The sequence below is a fragment of the Nicotiana tabacum genome, chromosome 1 (assembly GCF_000715075.1).
Source record: "Nicotiana tabacum cultivar K326 chromosome 1, ASM71507v2, whole genome shotgun sequence".
Taxonomy (NCBI): domain Eukaryota; kingdom Viridiplantae; phylum Streptophyta; class Magnoliopsida; order Solanales; family Solanaceae; genus Nicotiana; species Nicotiana tabacum.
Window position 1 is genome coordinate 162,216,191 of NC_134080.1, and position 17,640 is coordinate 162,233,830.

Below are 17,640 nucleotides of genomic sequence, written 5' to 3' on the forward strand. Positions count from 1 at the left end.
GCACAAGCCTATTCACGTAATACGACCTGCTCTAATGAAACTTTAATCTTCTCCTGTAGCTTATTCTGATAGGGGCGAATTCAAAATTTTAGTTTTAAGAGTTTTGGATTCTAGAAAAAATAGCTTATTGTGTACAAAATAAATTATTTATGTATATTAAGTAAATTTCTCAACATAAATATAAAATTTTGGCTAAAACTATTGTGACGAGTGCAAAACACATTCAGAAAATTAATACTTGCTAGCCAAGATAGTATAGATAAATTATCGTCTCCATAGGGACTGAATTTAAACCATGTTCGAGTAGTTTCTAGTTAATTGCTATCCAGGATGATTAACACTTTTGGTTTGAATGATTATGAACTAAGATTAACTATTAAAATTAAAGCAAGTAATAATTAATCGCAAAAAGACTAGAGTTGAGTAACGAAGAAATAATCAATGGGGGAAAATAAGAGCTATTGACTAGACAGGTGCAAGATTACTATCTTAGAATTCAATTGTTATTTTAATTCACTTCTAAAATATTAGTGATTCTCACAAATTCCCTATATAATCAGATTATACTTCAAGTTAAAGTTTCTCTTTAGATTAAACTTTGTTTCCCCAGGATTAACCCAATTGGAAGCACTATGAACAACTGCTATGAATATAACAATGGTTTTAATCTAAAGGGTAACTTCCGGAGTGTTTTCCTATATTATGGATCAATTATTAACAATTCAAGAGACTCTACCCTCTTTCTTAAGGGCCTTTAAATACCAGCCATTATCAAACTCTTCTTGTGCTTTTTTTTTCATCGGTCTTGGACCATGTCTCCCGAAAAATCTCAAAGCAAACTTTTGGATGGAATATTCACATTATGTAGAATATCTTCACTCTCAATTGTTACATACAATTCTATAGAACATAGAAAGGCAGGATGCCCATGACGTGTACGTGTCAGATGGTCGATTACCCAGAAGAATCATTAATTTAACTAGAGCATAAGATGCAAAGGGATTCAATATAAATACTCCTCTTTCGATTAAGTAAAATATCGAGTAACAACATAATACAAATTAAAACCCCTTGAATTAATTCAGATAAGTATCAAGAATCGAATTCCTGAATAAATAATCGATACATTATGTTTATTAAATAACCGTAAAGAAAAAGTACTACATAATAATTGGAGAAATCATCACAGATAAAGTTGAAAAAGAAAATATAAATTCAATCCAATCTCGGGTATTGAATTAATGAAGAATAATGAAATCTTGTGCCATAGAGTCTCCAATGCTCTTCCAATATTTCATAGGTCAAAATTCTGCTAAAATTATATTTTTGGTATATTTATACTATGTAAGAACGGGTTCGGATGAAACTACCTTTTTCAAGCCGAAGTAGGAAAATAGTGCACCAAAATACACAGCGCGCCCCATGCACCGCGCTTGTGGAGTTTATCAGAGTGTGCATTTTCTGTTAGGCAAGCTCCATATGCACTGCTCCGCTTTGCGGTGCCACTTGCGGTACGGTAGTGCAATTTTTACCGTTCTAGAATTTTTCTCAATTTTTAACATTCGGACTTGGTCCTCGATATGCGAATGCGATTCCGGTTTAAATCTTTAGGCTTCTACTCAGTCTTCAAAGCTCCAAATCATCCACTTTATGTTACGCCCCGCAGTATTACATCGATGTTACACCCTGCGGTATTATATTATGATGATGTTATACCATGTAGTATTGTACGTTGAAATTATCATAAGATAATTGTCATCGGTTCAAGGACAAGATTATTTGGAGATTATAAGTATTATGCTATTTCAAACAAGTGATAATTAATTTTGTAAAGGTGAGAGGGTAAGCGAATCGAAGAAAGTGAGTTTCGTCGAAGTTGGTCGATTTGGAATAAAATACGGTCAGAGCTATAATACCCGATATTTATGGACTAGTACCATACAAGGTACCATATAACCATGCTAGTAATATATATAAAGTGTGTTAAAAGTGAATAGTATTTTAAGTAATTGAGATAATTCTTAATTATGTGGATTATTAGTTAGTGGGAGATTAACAAGTTAATTAAAGATTTGTGGATAAGCTTAATTAAGTTATTGGATAATCTTTATAAAGCCAAAAACGTGCCAGCCCACAAACCCATGGATTGTGACTCTTAAGTCACCTTTCAAGGTGGCAAATGAAGAAAGATAGGTGTCACAACCCATGTTCTCTTTCCGTGAACTGTCTTGACGGTACCTAGTCTCTACGACTAGGTAAGCCTAACAATATGCGGAAAATAAATTTAAGATACAAAACTAACAATTAACAGGTAAGTATAATAAAAGAGTTTAAAATGTCGCTCGGCATATACAATAATAACACTCTCGACTAAACATAGCACTCCCTAAACCCGAAATCTCATGAATCACAAGCTAAAGAAATACATAGCTTTTCTAACTCCATAAGTCTAATAATGAAGAAAATACAGGGAAAAGTCTATAACTAAAGGCAGAATAGAGAGGTACTTCTAGGTCTGCGGACGCAGCAGATATACCTCGAAGTCTCTGGATCCACTCGCCTCACTGGAAGTATGGCTGAGAAGAAGAAGAACCTGGATCTGCACATGAAAAACATGTGCAGAAAAGGGCATGAGTACACTACAGCCGTACCCAGTAAGTGCCAAGCCTAACCTCGGTCGAATAGTGACAAGATCAGGTCAGGGCCCTACTGGTTATTATATATAACGAGGAAAAATGGCATGAAATATGGCAGTATAGTTAAAATACTAACAATCAATAAAAAATGAAATCACACAAAGGAATAACTCAGTACACGGAAATAGCAACCGGGGATCTCTCAGGATAACGTCCCGTAATCCCTAAGTAAATATCCAGTACAGAGGGGTCTTCCGAATACTACCATCCCATAGTCCCAAGTATAAATATGCAGGGGATCTCCCCGAATACCATTCCGTAGTCCCAAAATAAACATGCATGGGGGATCTCCCGGAATACCGTTCCGTAGTCCCAAAGTAAATACACCACAGTCTCAATAAGAAAATCTACAGGTCTATTCAAGTTCATATCAGGAGATAGGTAATCCCTACTCTAAACATGATACACAGAATCCAAGTAAAACAGTTAAAGCAGATAAGACAGTTAAGTCGCATAAGCATGCTTTCCTAAGCTAAACAGGAGACTTCACATACTAGTATTGCACAATTAAAGGAAAACATAGATATTTACTTAATGAAAAGGGGGTTTTCAATAATTAGCACGTGTACGCACTCGTCACCTCACCTACACGACATTCATATAACAATAGTACCAAAATCCTAAGTGAAATTCCCCCACAAGGTTAGGCAAGCCACTTACCTCGAACCAAGCTCAAAATCAATCCGATATCACGCTCTTGGCACGAGTATCCAACTTCGAATGGCCCAAATCTAATCAAATCAATTACATAACGTAAATAAAACTAAAAGCAACTTGTTTAACTAATTAATTCAAAGCTAAGGTAAGAAAATAGAAAAACGTCCAAAAATTCTCCCAGGCCTATATCTCGGAATCGAGTAAAAAACACGAATTATGAACACCCATTCACTACACGAGTTCACTCGTACATGAATCAGCCCAATCCGACGTCAAATTCCTATTCAAAACTCAAATTTTCCATTGGGAAAATTTTTCCCCTATTTCTAAACTTCCACCCTCAAATTCCTTAATTAGATGAGAAAAATAACAATAGATTAATGTATTAGAATCAAACTAGAGTTAGAATTCGTTACCCAATATTTTTCATTCAAAATCTCTCAAGAAATCGCATCCCACCGAGCTCCAAAAGTCCCAAAATTGAAAATGGGATAAAACCCTCGATTTGGCCCTTTTTCTACGAGAGATCCTTCTTCCGCGAGGGGGTCCACCGCATCAGCGGTACCACACTTGCGGAAAAACCATCGTAGGTGCGGAAATCACTTATCCGGGCAGGGGCCGCATCTGCGGTTCCCCAGCCGCATATGCGGCCCCTGATGCACAAGTCCAATTCCACTTATGTGGTTCACTCTGCCGCTTCTGTAGCACCGCACCTGCGGTCTGAACTCTGCAGGTGCGAACAGCAGGTTCAACACTTTAGAAATTTGCCCAAGTCCAAATTCAAATCCCTTAAGCATCCGAAACTCACCTGAGGCCCCCGGGACCTCAACCAAACATACCAACCAATCCTAAAACATCATACGAACTTGGTAGAGCCCTCAAATCACATCAAACAATGCTAAAATCACGAATCACCTTCCAATCCAAACCTAATAAACTTGAATTTCCAAAATTCTACAACCGATGCCGAAACTAACCAAACCGGGTCCAACTGAACCTAAATTTTGCACTTAAGTCATATTCAACACTACAGACCTATTCCAACTTCCAGAATCAGATTCCGACCCCAATATCAAAATTCCACTATTGCTCGAAACTCCAAAAATTCAACTTTCGTCATTTCAAGCCTAATTAAGCTACGGACCTCCAAAACACAATCTGGACACGCCCCTAAGCCCGAAATCACCAAAGGAGCTAACAGAATCGACAATATTCTATTCCGGAGCAGTCTTCACACTGCTTCGACTACTGTCTAAATTCTAAGACTTAAGCTTTCATTTAGGGACTAAGTGTCCCAAAACACACCAAAACTCAAGATGAACCACCCCGGCAAATCACAATAACAGAAAAAAAAAACATGGAGAAAGCAGTTAATAGGAAATCGAGATGTTAATTCTCAAAACGACTTACAATAGGTGGCTTAGTCATCACCTAGTGGCGCCCACATCTACCAAGGTTCAAAAAATCCCTATAAATCGCATAAGGGATTTGATGTCTCTATAATATGAGGGATTAAAGATTCAGCCCATTTCATACAAGGATTCTTATGGTTGTGACAAGATTATCTTGTAACAAAAATTCAAATAGATTTCTTAGCATCTTAGCAACGGAAGATTTTACAAGTTTAAGGGAGTACGGTGCAATCTTACTCAAGAATATCATACGAATTTTTTCCCTACTTCGATCCGACGTTACGTGTTTTATCACAAAAGAAGTGTGTTAGAGGAATTATCAAGAAAATCGGTCCAGGTATATTAAAGATATCCCTTCTTTCTTTTTGGCATGATCTATACGACACGAACAAAACGAGCAAATGCACAAATTCCATAAATGACTCTATTAAGAGAAGTATTAGAGATGTCTATGTTCTTAAATTCCTATATGTCTTATTATTCTATCGTCTATTCATGGGTATTAGAAAATACGCAAGTTGATAAAGTTTGTTTCATGATATTAATCAGAGGTATAATGGTCTTATGACGTCCAGAGAGATTTTATTGACGTACTTCTCATGAATTGCATTCATTTATACATGTACATTGATCCATGACCAAACGGTGTTATATACACGTATATATATATATATATATATATATATATATATATATATAAAGGTTACAGTGTTATATACGCACCACCACCTGATCAACTGGTATACGTTGATGATTTTGCCCACAGTGGCCGAGATGATATGATGGGATGCCTTTAGAGGCTTGATGATGTTACAAACACATGTACCTATGCACGACATGACTTTCATACGCATATGCATGACAATATAAGTATTTCATGATTTATAAAGTTATCAAGACTTACAGGTTGAGTCATTTACTCCATGTTCTTCTATATCTTTTATATACTTATTTATGTGCCTTACATACTCGGTACATTATTCGTACTGATGTCCCTTTTGCCTGGGGATGCTGCGTTTCATGTCTGCAAGTCCCGATAGACAGAATGAGAGCCCTCCAAGTAGGTTAACAGCTCAGCGAAAGGTATTGGTGCGCTCCATTTACTCTGGAGTTGCTTCTATGGTCAGTATGATTAGTACATGTATTGATTGGAATGGCAAGACCATGTCCCAACCTTTATGATCTTATGTATTCTTAGAGGCTTGTATACAAATGTTGTGAGCACGTGATTTTTGCCCTATATGAATTACTCTCACAAATTTAAAACAAAATAATTTTTCCCATTGTTTGCCATTTTGTGGATTTTTGTGGCATTTTCTGTCAATTGTTTGCATTTACCTGTGCACGTTTAATACAAAAAAAAAACAATATGTTGCATTTTGCATTTAGGATTTGACTTTGCATTTCTAAGGATTAATTAGCAAATTAGTTGTTTTATAAAATGGGAATAATCACAAAAAATAGTTTAATTTGCACTTTTAATTTTAGCTTTGATTTTGAGTAGTCCTTCTGTTAATTTATTTTTAATTAATTGTGATAATTATCATTCTAGGTTTAATTATTTTTTCTTAGTTAATTAAGTTCTAGGAATTAATTTAGATTTTAATTTAATTTTGAAAAAAAAGAAGAGAAAAAGAATTTTGGGATAAATTGTTTTGAAATAGAAAAGAAAAGAGTGAGGATATCAGACTTGGGCCAAGTCTTCAACCCTTCTACCCATGCCCAATTTTTTCCCCTTTGTACCCGTTCAAACCCTTCAAAACCCAGCCCAAACCCGTCTCTGCCCAATTCCCCCCCCCCCCCACCACTAAACAAAACGACCCCATTTAGTTCAGGTGTGATCCTAGCCATCGATGTTTGCCTAATCTAATGGCTGCGAAGTGGGGATCGAATGATATATAAGTGTTTGAAAGCCCCACCCCCCGATATCGTCTCCTTCACTCCTCTCCCTTCAGAGACCCATCTCCCCAAACCCTAGCCCGCCGCCCCTTTTCTCCACTGCCTCAAGGTGGCGGCACCACCACCAAACAGCCCCAAACTAACATCCTGAAATCCCCATGACCTCTTCTCTCCAAACCCCTAACCCATACCCCTCGAATCCTTCCTGACTCCGTCAAATTTTGAATCTAGGGATAGGGTCCGAAGTCCCAAGAGGTCAAAGTGTGTTAATCCTTGATTCCATGGTCTGCATGGCTACCTGCTCCTGCTCTTCTGAAGATTGAAGGTTGTTTGAACATGAAAGTGATTTTGTTCAATTGTTCTTACGAAGAACAACTGAGTAACATCACTCTTCGTTTAAGCCAGTGTTTCAATTAGGTTTCGAGCCGTGATTTTGTAAGTTCTTCCTCCCCTCTTGTATTTTGTTTCACTGTTTCATCTTCCTCCTCATCCCTCCTCTTTTGGTTTGGTCGAAGTTTGTTTGGGTTTTCTAAGTTCAAAAGCTTGATTATCTAATTTCTTTAGTCCACCTTATCTTGTTTGTCTAAGTCTTTGTGTTAATAGCATAATTATGGTTTCGTCATCAGTTTAATCACCTAGTTAATGAAATTAGGCCATGATTTAGTTAAATTGCTGTTATGAAATTAGATGGGTTAGTTCATTCATTTTGCTTTCGGTTTCGGCTGCTTTTAAATAAATGGTTCCAGGCTGCTTTGTTTAAGGAAAGTTTGGGTCAGTTTTTCAAAATTGGAATCATCGTTTGATTTTAATTGGACTCTAAGGAATCAGAAGACCAAGAAGGAATTGAACCTGGGTTATTAACCCGTATCAAATCAGGCCTTTGGGTCAGCTTGACCTGTGAGTTGGTGAGTGTAATTAAGGGGCATTTGGGGGGCAGTTTAGGTAATTGGCTAAGGGAAGCTCTCAAATAACTGCCTAGGAAGCTTCCTATAAGCTGAAAAAGAGCCTTACTTGGCAAGCAAGGCAATAATTTAGGGACCAAGTAGCAAAAATAAAAATTAAGAAAGGATTGAGGGGCAAAAGCTAAGCCCTTAAGGTTGCCCTATTGTCTTGCCTTTAAAGGCATCTCATTCTTGCATTTCAAAGGGAAGAAGAGAAAAGTTCAGAAAACAAAGACGGTTAGCAATTTTTAGTAAAACGTTATTGTTTCATTGGGTTTTTTTCCCTGTGATTTATCCAGTTTCAATTCCTAAAATTATTTCTGGCCTAAGTGGAGCTGAAATGGTTTGAGTTTGATGGTTTAAAAGGCTTGGTTTGAAGTTTTGGTTGCTTGTTTTGTTTGCTGCACCACAATTCTTGGTTTAATGTTGGTTCTGGGAGGTTTATTTCTGCTGCTGCTTACCGCTGCTTTTACTGCTGACCTTACATCCCCTTTCCTTTCATTTCAGGTATTTGTCAATTCCATGGACACCACTTAAATGTAGTCTGAAGCTTGAATCTGAAATATGAACAAATTGGATGATGGTTGCTATTGAATTCTCACTTCTGTCTCTTTCAATTTCATGCATAATGTGTATTACTTAGTTCAGAAATAGCTTGGTCGAGTATATTTAGGGTTGAATAGAGTATGACTATGTTTGTAATCATCTTATTGTTGGGTATACCTACTAAGTTCTTTGTTCTAGAATTAGCTTTGGTTTGAAACATGGAACAAGTTATGACTTAGTTGCTTGGATTTCAAAAGTTTGAATTGGTGTATATGTATAAAGGGACTTTCACGGACATTCATAATAGGTATTTGCATATGCAGTATTCTGTATTACTTTTCTGAATTTCAGCTGTTTATTTGAAGTTTCCTTTTAGGAGTCTGGGTTAGTAATTTGTTTGCTGGTAAAAGACTATTGGTGGTATTAGATGCTGAATGACCAAAAATAATTTGATATTGTAACCTCTGTACAAAAGTAATGTGATTAGTCGTGTTGTTATGATGTTGAAAATGTTAAATTCCGCTACCTACTATTAGTTATTAGAACTGGAACTCACAATTGCTTTCAAGATCAAATCATTATTGGATGTCGTGTAATTGGCTATTGATAAGTTAAAGACGATTCCAAAGTTTGCTTGCATATGTATTAGTCTCGTTGTTGTCCCTCTGAATTCATTTACAGCTTCAAGCTTGCTCGTACATTGTAAGGATTCGATGTTGAGCCTGGTGCTCAGCAGCTGCAGGGCTCCGAACTTGGGCTCAATTACGAGGCCCAATTCTGAAAGTTCTTCGAACGAGATCCGGGCCATTTCTTTTGTTGGACCATCAGTCCTTTTGTATTGGCTCAAGCCTTTTTGTGTAATGGATTGGTTTTCCCTCACATAAACCATCTTAGTTAGTTTAAATGGAACCTTTAACTACATTTAGTGTTAATTAATTAGACTATTAACTAGTTGGGGCGAGCCATATTCAATAACTTAAATAATTTATGGCCCTCAAACATTTAGCTTGAATTCTCTTTTGAAATTGGAGATCGAGGTGTGTCGTGCCAAAAAAAAATGACGATTGCATGGCTCTCATTTAATTAATTTTAATTTAATCCTTAGAATTCGATGCGTGCCATCTAGTGGAATCTCCATGGCCCTCGCAAAGTTACAAACGCGTAGTTTCCCTAGGCGCGTTATTTTAATAAATTACCTTCTTAAACTCGGGTGCGCATTTATGTGACCCAAATCCAAATCCTAACAATGTTACCTAAAATATGTTGAGGACCGCGGGTGCATTTATGTGACATGGTTCAAGACGTGTTTTAATAACGTTGAAATCTTCCTAAAATTGAACAGAAGCGGCTATAAAGTTAAAATGCACGTAGGTTCGAAAGTGTTTTAAAATCAGATAATAGGCCAATCATAACAGTTGAGCGACCGTGCTAGAACCACGGAACTCGAGAATGCCTAATACCTTCTCCCGGGTTAACAGAATTCCTTACCCGGATTTCTGGTTCGCGGACTGTAATACAGAGTCAATCTTTTCCTCGATTCGGGATTTGAACTGGTGACTTGGGACACCATAAATTATCCCAAGTGGCGACTCTGAATTTTTAATAAAATGATCCCGTTTCGATTGTCACTTTAAGTTGGAAAAAACTCCTATATACCCTTCTCGGGGGTGTAAGGAAAAAGGAGGTGTGACAGCTCTGGCAACTTTGCTGGGGACCGAACCCAGAATCTCTGGTTCAGGGTTCAGAATTCGAGCTTAGATGAATTATTGTATTTGTCTTATCTGTTATCTGATTTTATTACATGTTTGGGCCTAATATGTTAAATGATGCTTTTACCGCTTTGATATTATCTGAACTGTATATAAACTGCTACGAAACCCTTCTCTTCTCATCTTCGGGGATGTGCTCGCTGGTCGAGACTCCCTACTCTGTTAGTGTCATACCTTGAAAAGAGAAAGAGGCTCGTACAAGTTACTAAGCCGGATGGCCTTTTGGTTCCCGGTATGTAGCCCCTTCTTCGGCTCGAGTTGTCCGCTCGGGTACACAAGTCTAGAACAAATACCCAGGTTTTGAACCTAGAATAACTCAGCCTCATGCCGGATCCCTAGTAGGAACATTTGTTTGCATCATGTGCATTTGACTTTGGAGACTCAACACAGGGGTTGGGTCTGTCTAGGACAGGTATACCCAAAATGAAAAGACCATCCTGATGCATCTTAATTACTACTTGTGCATTCATTTGCTTCGGATTTGGTTGACCGGCTTGTAAGGGAAAATTTAGGGGAAGTCAATGAGAAAGCTGAAAGAGATAATTTTCTGTTTTGAAAAACCGATGTCCCAAAATATACCGAAACTCTGCCGGAATTTTGAAAAAAAAAAAAGAAGAAGAAATTTTGTTTTGTTTTGAAAAAAAAGAAAAAGGAGTTGGTTTTTGTTTTGTCAAAATTGACCGAACTACGCCAGTTTGATTCTCACCGGATGTGGAATACGTAGGCAACCCCCATCAGGTCCAACTTCTCTTTTGCAAAAATAGCCTAAAAGAACAGAAAAAATTATTTTAAATAAGCGGGGTGATGCCATTTTTGTCTAAAATAGCCGAATGCCCCCAAAAGGACGCCGAAAGGCTGTTTTAGCAAGAACAGCCACCCTTTGGTCTCTTTTTCAAATTTTAGCCGGTTAGCAAGCACAGCCTTAAAATCTTCTCCCCGGAGGTGCTGAAAGGCTGTATTTGCAAAGCCGGGTTTTATTTTTGAAATGACAATTTGAAAATAAATTTAACTTTTCTTGAGTCAAATGAGTCATGATTTTGCTTAATCACCTTAATAAATGTGCAGAATGAGCACGAGTCAAAATTTGTCAATAACAACCATGAACAAGATCCCTTTGGAGCTGTGTATGTGGTGGAAAAATCTGGGTAAATCAGGGCTAGATAAGGTCAATCTATACTTGGGAGGACTCACCGGGTTGTTGAAGATCAGGCCTAGAGGGGACATCATAAAGGCGTTGGTTACATTCTGGGACCCGACCCACAACATGTTTCATTTCTCAGATTTTGAACTCACCCCAACTTTGAAAGAAATAGCCGGATATATTGGGAGCACTGAGATTCCTCTGAGACACAAGTATCTGGTTGCTCCAAGAGTCGTCGCTGTGCAGAGATTCCTAGACTCCTTAAAGATAAGCAGGGGGGTTCACAACTCAGATTTGGCAGTCGGTTTTTCTACTCCGCAGTTTATATACTAGAGATACAGTCACATAGGAGGGTTTAATAATCCAGAAAATAAAATTTGTAGCAAAGGGAATCGCTTCAAATGGGAAGAACACAGGTGTTTTGATTTTATGGTGGTCTTTTTGGGACTTCTGGTGTTTCCTAGGAAAGACGGGAATATCGACATATGAATAGCTGTGATTGTCAGCACTTTGCTTACTCAGGCTAAAAGCACCCTCGCACCCACGATAGTAGCAGAAATCTTCCGCATTCTCACAACCTGCAAAACCGGAGGAGACTTTATTGAGGGATGCAATTTGTTGCTGCAGATGTGGATGATTGAATATACATGCCATCGTCCTCAATTCATGAGTTATGGGTCAACAGAGAAAACCTGCATAGAGGAATTTTACACAAGGGTTGATGGAATCAGCTTGCTAGAAAGGGTTACAGAATGGGTATCACACCTCCGTTCCCTCACTACAAACCAAATAGAGTGGACGTTTGGATGGCTTCCTGTAGATGAGATCATATACATGCCAGCTACCGGGCCTTATTTCCTCTTGATGGGTCTCAGGAGTATCCATCCTTATGCCCCATACTGAGTTTTGAGACAGCTGGGGAGATGCCAAATATTTTTGAAAGATGAAGATATTAGTGCTCAAGTAGTCGAGATTGGCCCTGATGGTCAGTTTCATGAAGCAGCAGTCCGCCAGATTTGGAGTGAGTGTCAATACTTGACGGCAAATACCTGTGTACGTGATAGATCCAAAGGTGAAGTTTCACCGGGGTACCTTGCTTGGTATAAAAGGGAAATTGAGTTTGGGAGGCCGGCCAAAATACCCCATCTTCAGGAATTTGTCGAGGCATCACAAGAACAGTGGGCTTGGTTGGCCAAAGAAAATGAGTATAGGGCTACCATAAGCAAGCTACAGAAGCAAGTCAAGGATCTTCGGTTCGAGAGTGGTTTATAAGTCGTGGCGGATGAGGGTGAAAAGAAAAGACTAGCCAAAGAAAATGAAGCCCTTCGAGCCCAGATTCAGAAAATGAAAATAGTAGCTGAAAATCCCGACAGAAGCACAAAAGATGAAAAACTCATAAAGAACCTTAGGCAGAAGGTGAGTGAGTATGGCTTCGATTTGAACAAGGCAGAGGGTGAATTAGTGTCACACCTCTTTTTTACCTACACCCCATAAAGAAGTATATAAGGGAGTTTTTTCAATTTAAGTGACAATCGAAACGGGATTATCTATTTATCAAATTCAGAGTCGCCACTTGGGATAATTTTATGGTGTCCCAAGTCACCGGTTCAAATCCCGAATCGAGAAAAAGATTGACTCTGTTTGACAGTCCGCAAACACAAAAATCCGGGTAAGGAATTCTGTTAACCCGGGAGAAGGTGTTAGGCATTTCCGAGTTCCGTAGTTCTAGCACGGTCGCTCAACTTTTATAATTGGCCTATCATCCGATTTTAATACATGCTTTAACCTATAGTTCAATTTTAACTTATTAACCGCTTTTATTCATTATTAGGAAGATTGCAATGTTATTAAAACATGTCTTGAACCATGTCACATAAATGCACCCGCGGTCCTCGACATATTTTCATCTAACATTGTTGAGATTTGGATTTGGGTCACATAAATGCGCACCCGAGCTTAGGAAGGTAAATTATTAAAATAACACGCCTAAAGCAACTACGCGTTAGCAACTTTGCGAGGGCCATGAAAAGTTCACTAATGGCACACCTCGATTTCTAAAGATTCAAAATTAATTAAGCGAGGGCCATGGGTTTTGGAATTTTATTTGGCCTGGCCCGCCTCAATTTATTTCAGGTTGCACTCAACTTAGAACGAACTATGGATGTACATAAGTGATTATTTGGCTAAAGTTTGAGGCACCTTTCGGAATGAGCTTTGGAATTGGGCTCGCTTGAGGTAAAGTAGTGCTAAGATTCTAATTGAACTAAATTGGGGAGGCATGAGGATATAGCAATTTAACTCATAATTTAAAGTTTAAAAGTAACTTCAGGGAACCATCATATAGCAATAATAATCCAATTTCAGAAGGGATAATGCAAATTAGAACAGTAACGTAATCAAGTCATTATTAGACTTAGAAACTCTAGTTCTCAATTAATATTAGATATTGAAAATGAAATGAGAACAATAGGATCGCACAACACCGTCTCTCGGTAACAGAGAAATGGGAAACTTATTTAAAAATGAACATTTCAATAAAACAAACAACGACAAAAAATCATACTAACTGGATCTTCTATCATCTTGCATATCAATTTTTTTATATTTTTTTTTTGTAATTTCACATTATGGGAACGCAAACAGCACCAAATCATAGAAATGAGCATACTGAACTCACCAGCCACATCTAGTATGACAAAATACAAGATTTCATTTATCAATTTGCATAGATAAATACAAGGAGATCATAGAACTTACTTGATATTTAAAAGAAATCAACTATAAACCAAATACAAGTTGAAGCAGAGAAGCTGATGGAGACGGGTAATTTGAGGTAAGCAGCAAGATAAACCAAACAAAACAGGGATCTCGACCGGATACAGCGACAGACCATAAACCAACGCCGATGACAACCTCGAACACAGCAATCGAACAACAAGCTTGAAACCGTATACAATAAACTAACCTTGAATTTCAACTAAACCCCAGGATTGAAAACCGCAAATAAAAACTGAAATACTTTTTTTATGTATTTTTTTGGTTTGAAATCAAATTGGACTGCATTTCTTATCGAAGAACTAAATGACAAATAAGAGAAGAGAAGTACAAAAACCAAAACCAAACTTAGTTCCCTTTTCGATTTTCCATTTTTTTCCCTCTTTTGTTTTGCTCGTTCCTTTAAAAAAAAATGAAGAAGCAACAGGAGCTTCCAGGGGCGCCGTTCGTTTTTGTTTTCTCAATCTCCAGGGGAAGCTCTCTGATCTTTCTCTTTTGAAGAAGATAAGGAGCAGCGCCGTGGCTCTCTCAAAGATCCGGAAGGGGTCCTCCCTAATGTGTATATCATCTGATTGTTATAAGGAATTAGGAATTAGATTTTAATGAGCGTAAGGGTTAATGGGCCAAAACAATTGGACTGAAGTGTGGGTAATTGGGTTTAAGCATTTGGGCTTGGGTCAAAGGAAGTTTTGGATCAGATTTGGGTATAGAATTTGGCCCAAATTCAAATTAAACTCATTTTTTTTCAATTTCCTTTGTTTTATTTTCTAATTTTTCCCTTTCTTTTAATTAAAATCCTACAAATTAAAAATTCTAAATTCCAAAAGTGTGAAATTAAACTAATTAACTAATTGTAAAAATTATAAAAGTTACTTAATCCTAAATTAAAAGAAACTACCGATTAATCCTAAAAATGTAAAAATAAATCCTAAATGTCATGCGTGATATTTTTGGTATTTTTTATGATTTAAATAAAATAAATGTGCACAGACAAATGCAAGCAATTAACAAAAAATGCTACAAAAATCCACGAAATTGCAAACAATGGAAAAGATTTATTTTGTTTGAATTTATGGGAATAATTCATATAGGGCAAAAATCACGTGCTCACAGCTGCCCCTCTTTGCTCGGAAACACGAAGAGTTTTCGCGCAAAGATAATGTGAGCGGATACGAGCGATTTTTGCCCGTTTGAATACTCCGTGGGAAGCTTTTTTGAAAGATTTGACCGCACCCCGCTTCCGAGATTGCATACATATCCTTGGCTATAAAGGAAACAGGTCAGTGTAGTTCAGGAAGTTTCGGTAGCTAGGACTACCACGAAGCTGTGATTTCACTGTTACTGCTGCTGCTACTACTGCTTACTGACCTCCTTATTACATCATGACAAAATAAAAGGAGTTAGGCTAAACTATGATCTATGAATTAAAAGAATCATATCTATATCTTCAAACTTAATCTTGCAGTTCCTGTTGCCTTGTTGTCTTGTATTTTCCAAGTGGAATTCCTTTGTTGCCGACTTGAATTGTAATTTTTAGATGCTTTCCCTTTTCTTCAGGTGGACGCCTGATTGCCAAAACTTGAACTGTATTCTCGTGCTCTCCAGGTGGGCGCCTGATTGCTGAACTTGAACTACATCCCGTGCTCTCCAGGTGGACGCCTGATTGCCAAAACTTGCACTGTATTCCCATGCTCTCTAGGTGGGCGCCTGATTGTTGAACTTGAATTCTATTCCCGTGCTCTCCAGGTGGGCGCCTGATTGCCAAAACTTGAATTGTATTCCCGTGCTCTCCAGGTGGGCGCCTGATTGCTGAACTTGAACTGTATTCCCGTGCTCTCCAGGTGGGCTCCTGACTGCTTAACTTGAATATATTCCCATACTCTCCATGCGGGCTCCTGACTGCTAAACTTGAATGTATTCCTATGCTCTCCAGGCGAGCTCCTGATTGCTGAACTTGAATGTATTCTCATGCTCTCCAGGCGGGCTCCTGATTGCTGAACTTGAAATGTATTCCCTGCTCTCCAAGCGGGCTCCTGATTGCTAAACTTGAAATGTATTCCCTGCTGTCCAGGCGGGCTCCTGATTGCTGAACTTGAAATGTATTCCCTGCTCTCCAGGTGGGCCCCTGACTTCAACAAAAACAAAGAAATTTTTTTGCCCCAGTTTGGGTATCTGGGCACATATGTAAGTGTAAAACGAACCACATTACCAAATATCAATAAGAACTTGAAAGCTAAAACTTGAGTTACACTCCCTTGTTCTCCAGGTGAGCTCCTGATTGCTGACTTGAAATGTATTCCCTGCTCTCCAAGCGGGTTCCTGACTGCTAACTTGAAATGTATTCCCTACTCTCCAGGCGGGCGCCTGATTTCAACAAAAACAAAGAAAAATTTTCTGCCCCAGTTTGGGTATCTGGGCACATATGTAAGTGTAAAACGAACCACATTACCAAATATCAATAAGAACTTGAAAGCTAAAACTTGAGTTATACTCCCTTGTTCTCCAGGTGGGCTCCTGATTGCTGACTTGAAATGTACTCCCTGCTCTCCAGGCGGGCTCCTGACTGCTAACTTGAAATATATTCCCTGCTCTCCAAGCGGGCTCCTGATTGCTGAACTTGAACTGTATTCTCGTGCTCTCCAGGTGGGCTCCTGACTGCTGACTTGAAATGTATTCTCCTTGTCCCCAAGTGGGTACTTGATTTCAACAAAAATAGTCAAAACAAAGAAAATTTTCTGCCCCAGTTTGGTAGCTGGGCACATATGTGAGTGTTAAACTGAATCATGTTACCAAATATTACTAAGAATATGAAAGCTAGTTCCCATTATCCAGGAGAGTCTTGATAACTCCTATTTAATGACAATTTTAAAGCTAAATTATGTCTTTTGAAGGTATATCTTATGGTAAGTCTTGTTATCCAAGCAAGTTTTAAAACTACATCCCATTATCCAGGAGGGTCCTGATAATTCTTAACTAAACGACGATTTTAAATCTAAGTTATATCTTCTAAAGTTGTGACTCCCGCTAAATCTTGTTATCTAATGGAAGTCTTAAAGCTAAGTCTCATTATCCAGGAAGGTCCTGAAAATCAAAAATCAAGTATTATTTTAAAAGTTACAATCTTACGGCTAAATTATATTACCCTACAATAGAACTTACTCTAAACCTTGTTATCCAATGGAAATCCTAAAGCTAGGTCCCGTTATTCAGGAGGGTCCTGAAAACTCTTAATTGAATCCTATCTCAAACATGCAAACTTTGAAGCCTACTTATGTTCCTTTGGGGCGCACTTATGCTAGATCTTGCTACTCATGATTATTTTGAATTTTAAACTAGATCCCATTTTCCGGGAGGGTCCTGACAATTTATGGTCAAACCTATCTGGTGATTGCCTTTCCTTGCGGAGGGTTTCTCCGAAACAAACAAGATTTTTTGCCCCTGTTTCAAATCAAAGAAAAATCTTGTCAGTTTAAAAATGTGGTGGTTGGTTTGTGGCCTTGACTTTGAGGGTGATTGCTCCTTCACTTCCCATGATAATTGATTTCTACTCGACAACCTCGCTTGTTTATTGACTAACCACTTTCTCTGTCACCCTTATCACGGAAAACACCTCTGATCCGTTCAAACCCAATACCATTCATCTGTTACATTGTGCTCTTGCATTGATATGTACTGAACCTTTGTGTTTCTCATGAATCCCAAAGCACGTCAATTGCCATCCACTCAGTTCGCATGTTGTTCTTTCCTGATTTAAATCACTGGCCTTGACCTTGAGGTCTATTGCTCCATCGCTTGCCATGATAA